The sequence below is a fragment of the Saccostrea cucullata genome, unplaced genomic scaffold (genome assembly GCF_032062105.1).
Source record: "Saccostrea cucullata isolate Sc308-1 unplaced genomic scaffold, CSIRO_AGI_Scuc_v1 ctg1412, whole genome shotgun sequence".
Classification (NCBI taxonomy): Eukaryota; Metazoa; Mollusca; class Bivalvia; order Ostreida; family Ostreidae; genus Saccostrea; species Saccostrea cuccullata.
Genome location: NW_026921807.1, coordinates 98,092 through 103,232, shown reverse-complemented (window position 1 = coordinate 103,232; position 5,141 = coordinate 98,092). Strand labels below are relative to the sequence as shown.

The 5,141-nt window shown below is 32.0% G+C and overlaps 1 long non-coding RNA gene across 2 annotated transcripts; it reads right to left on the bottom strand.

Moving 5' to 3' along the window:
• Nucleotides 1-356: 356 nt before the first annotated feature.
• LOC134260744 (uncharacterized) lies at nucleotides 357-3,614 on the bottom strand. Of its 2 annotated transcripts, XR_009990614.1 has the most exons (4): nucleotides 3,475-3,614; nucleotides 3,064-3,135; nucleotides 2,124-2,275; nucleotides 357-568 (listed from the first exon to the last, which is right to left on the bottom strand). It is a non-coding gene; the product is annotated as an uncharacterized LOC134260744 (long non-coding RNA). The 2 variants fall into 2 exon arrangements; XR_009990615.1 differs by lacking the exon at nucleotides 3,475-3,614 and having other exon boundaries at nucleotides 3,064-3,203.
• Between the last annotated feature and the right edge of the window lie 1,527 nt (nucleotides 3,615-5,141).

Here is a 5,141-nt window from a genome sequence, read left to right as displayed (position 1 = left end):
TAGTTATGATATTGTCGACAATAATTTCAAGGTCTCCAATCAGGTCGAACTGACTACAGAGAAGAAAAACTCTGCACATATTTCACGGCCATTTAAGACCTTGAGAAGCTATCCAAGAAGACACCTAGCTAAAAAGGAGTCTGATGTCCTTGATTTGATTGATGATTCCAACTTCATGGTGAAATTGACCTTGACCTGATAGTTTGACCTACTTTTGAATGTTTCTACACTTTGGCCTTTACTTTTGAACGATTAGGGCTAGAGCTTCCATACTTCACAAATTTATTTTTCGTGAAAAGATTTTTCATTGGATAATAATAACCTTGACCGTCTGACTTTTAACTTGGAGATTTCTTTGTCATCCTGTAAACCACAGTCTATGATCGTACTGGTTAAATTGGTTGGAAATCATATTTATCTATGTTCTTCTTAAATCCCCCATTCTGTTTGAGTTTCTTGTTTCAGTGTTCCAAGAGAGGATATTCTGTTAGTCTTTGCATAATCTGAAAGTCTTTCACCATTCTGAGAGTAGACCTAGATCATTTCTATAAGCCCTCACTAGAGAATCCTGGAAAATAGAAAAAATAATGTCTTAGTCGAAAAAAAAAATTGTTACATAATATAAGCTTGATGGAATTCTAAATATAGATAAAAAGGATAAATACAAGTTATAACATCAGATTTTGACTTTTCATATCAACCATGGGTAACACCTACAGTAAAGAAAAGAGTAAAGGAATGAGTAAAATTCAGTTTGGAAAGAGAGTTCTTTCAGAGAAAGATGTAGACAGAGGTATACCAGTTAAAATACAAAAAGATGGCACTATTGAGATCATTTCTCAAGAAGAATATAACCAGTTATATCCAGAAAAGGGTGATCCTAATGCTGTCAGAGATTACATAGAAAGACCCTTGATTGCAGAAGAAGCCAATGAGGAATATAACCATTTATTACCAAAAGAGGGTAAGAATTACTTGGATTACCCTGAAAGACCTTTGACTAGAGAAGAAGTCAAGTTTATAGATGATAAGAGAAAACAGTTGTCAGAAAAAAAAAATGTTGTTAAAGACACATGATTTTTAGCCCACAAAACCATTGGAGAAGATACAAGGATTAATGGAGGAAGTCCAAACTGAACTCTTGGAGGACATTAAGGCTTATTATGAGAGTAACTTTTCCAGTATTTGTTTATTACAAAATTATGTATTCTGATTAAAAAAAAAAAGTTTTCACTTTCATTTGTTGTGCCTTAGACCATTTAAATTGACCTTATGATCAAGATTGTGATATATACTCTGATAATCATCTATGATGTCATCTATGATGTCTCTATGATGTTTACCTCAAAAGATTGAATCAGGGTATTTGTGTTCAAAGAGGTGAAGAAACTATACAGACAGATATAAGATTTTGGAAGCATACATATCAATGGGTTTAAAGGAGATATAACACTAGATTATTAAAAAGAAAGAACACAAACTCATAGAAATGATATTGAAAATACCTTTCATGAAAAAAGTGTCATGCTCTAAGATATTATTTTTATAAACAGGAGAAGGTTTACACCAGTCCCATGCACTCATAAGAAGATCTTGGGTAGAAACACCAGGGAATTTTAATTCCACACAATCAGATTATCTTACATCAGTTATAAGGTTACAGTATTTATACATAGTTAAGAGGGTTATTAAGATTTCTTTTCTGGTCATCCTGATGGGCTACATTATAGTATTCTTTCCCTGTGATATAATGTTAATGTTAAATGGGAAATTCAGAATTCATCAGCAATTGGAGTCAAAACTTGCTATCTTTACCAACCATGCTATTAAGGAAGCTGGGGGTTAACAAATTAGCCATATTTAACTTATTCTATAGATATGCTATCTTCAGCTGTTAACTATCATTTGGTAAAGAAAAAAAAACTATACATTTTAGTTTTTAAAATTTGATCATGCATTTTTGTATATATTTATATGGAGCTCTTCTTCTTCTAAAGGAGATCAATATAGTTTAAACATGACCATGACCACCAAACCCTCTTTATTTAAAAAAAGCATATATCATTTACTTATCAATTCAAAATTATAAACATGCATATGTAAAATAAATAAATAAAAATTACAATTGTATCTCATTGAATCTTTACCTTCAAGTTTGTGTGTTTCTATGTTGGTTGACTAACTGTGTATTTCCAAAGGAACAGCAGACAGTCTGAACTTCATAGAGAATTGATTATAGATGGTTAGGAACAAACCATATCTTCCATGTTGATGACTGTAAAAATAAAACCATTTTGTTAATATGACAGAGTACTGCATGAAACAATGCATGTTTAAATACAACAAGTACAATGTCAAAAAAGATCATGAAAATATTTGTTTTTAATCTCAAAAAATTGTTTTTAACTTTAACTCCAGATGAGAAAAGTTCATCATGTTAATATCTTTAGATGATAAAAAAGCACAATTACTGTATTAATATCACAAATAAAATGATTATCAAATTAATTATTTAGACACTAAAAGACTTTTTATTAACAGCAGATTAATACCTATCTGTAGTGCATACAGAAAAATACATTTTTTTTTAGCATCATCACAGTACAACATGTAGTCCTTCATTTTTTGAAAAGCTCATTACCAAGAAACAAAAGTGAAAATGAAATTATATGTATGCCATATATCACACATATTTAGAATCAAAACAAAAGTAAATGACTTAGAATTAATCTTTTGTAAATTCCTCCTTTTCTCTTATTAGATTCCTAATTAATATCTCTTTGATCACCATTTAGTAAGTCTGAATTCAATGGGTAACATACATAATGAATTATGAAATTATATCATGATTTATACAAAAGGACTTAATAATATTCTGAAGATCCCTTAATCATGTGTTAATATATTCTAGGTTAAATAAGGGTGTGCTTATATAAATGTAAGTTAGAGACAACAGATCACATAAGTATTGCACAGTAATTAAATTAACCATATAATCATGCTTAAATGCAAAGATGACCTTCATAGGAAATGTAAACAATTAAAAAAACAAGACAAACTTACCAGAGATATCCAACTATATGCCCAATAAGCCTATCCATTAAATAATCCAGTGAAATAACATCTCAGCTGATCCTGAAAAAATCATACAATTCAGTGATACACATTTAACCTCATTTTACAATGTAAGTAAAGCAATAATTTACAGACAAAAGGGACAGAAATGTAAAAAGATACCATGTATTTTACCAAAATTTAGAGAATATTTTTCTGATTGAAATTCAATCATAGAATGACCCATCATAAAAATATTAAATGCACTCTGAGTTACATGCAAGTTATATAACTGTAAATCACATGAAATGAGGATAAATACAGTATTTACATTCAAAAATAGAACTTTACATTAAAAATCATGCTTAAATGTAAAGATGACCTTCATAGGAAATGTAAACAAAAATAAGACAAACTTACCTGTGGAATATGTCTGTCAGAAGGGAGATTTCAAAAATGAACACGGTCTCAACATTCATATGGCAAGAATGCATCAGGATGATTACTTCAGTGGTCATGGAGAAATTGAGCTTTATACAAGAAAAGCTTCATAGCATAACAATCATGATAGAAAGAGAGGAAAAACGAAAGATAGTCCTACATTTTCTGAAAATGTAAGTTCACTTCTAAGAAACAAAAGTGAAAATGAAACTTTAATTTTACAAGTGTATGACGTCATAATGCATGGGTAGCTCGCTGACTAGACTGTGTACAAAATCGTACACAATACGATCAAAACGTAAGTCCAACCTATTTTTTGCACACGATCCTAATTTTTTGCACACGGTCCTTACAGGTGATGCAACAGGTATAAAAACGCAGGTAAAACGTATTGATGCACAGGGCCCTTACAGTAAAGGTATATAAACCATGTGTGTTATTTGTTATTGTTTTCAGTAAAAAATCCAGTTTGAACTGGTTATAGGGCTGTCTAGACTGTGAATGCATGCGTGACGTCATAATGACATTCTTTTTGAGTCGCTGCCAAAAAATCGTAGTACCAACGTACCAATGTAAACACAGTGTAAACACCCGTATTTAGGGGCTATATGTAATCAATTGACCCACCTATCCCCCACCCCCAAGGATTGTACTGAGTTGACCCCCTTATCCTCCCAGCCAATCAGAATCCATCATTTTTTTTATCTCATTTGCATAATGTCCTAGATATTGACCAGGCTATCCAACCTGCTTCCGGCTTGGCCACTTCAGGATAAACCACTTCCGCTTCTGCTAGGGCCCACTTTCGCTTCCGCTAGACCACTTAGGGTTAAACCACTTCCGCTTCCGCTAGAGGACCCACTTCCACCTAGCCCACTTCCGCTTCCGGTTAGCCCATTTCCAGGTAATTCCGGTTAGGCTACTTCCGGCTACCCCACGTCCGGCCACTTCCGGTTAAACCACTTCCGGCCACTTCCGGTTATGACGTCACTTCTGCCCTATCTGGGAGGTTTATACTACTAGTGTACAACATAGATAAAGAAATGTTTGTTGAAGTATTGACAAACTTCATACCTTTATAAAATGAAATCAACAAAAACTGCACAAAAATACAATCGTGACAATTATACAATGAATTAATTATACAATTAATTCTTTTAATAGATTGCCTTAGCATGCACTACTTTAAACCCGTTGTTCTTAAAGGAAAACAAAATCATGCAAAATATTATAGACCTTTCTTTATCTAGAGCAATGGCCTTTGGAGAAAAAAAAATGGCTGAAAATTTTAAAGTTTGCTAAATATAATGTATGTGCATTTAAGACCCTACATTGTAATGTCATGCGAAAAGTGCAGGCGTTTACTACACGGGGATCTGCGTACATATTTAAACAAAAAAAAAAAGAAAAAAAAAACGTTTTATGTGATGAATTATATTATAAACATTTATCTAATAAATGTCTTTGTAGTACGTTAGATTACAAATTTCACACAAAAACCCATCAACAATATTAAATACAGTTTTGATTTCACATTGATCTATTAACGTCATTCTGATTTAATATAATTATACACGACGAGAATTAAGATCTTTTCAATACCTATTTGTTCTTTCATTGAACTTCTTAAATGTAGGTTATTTTAT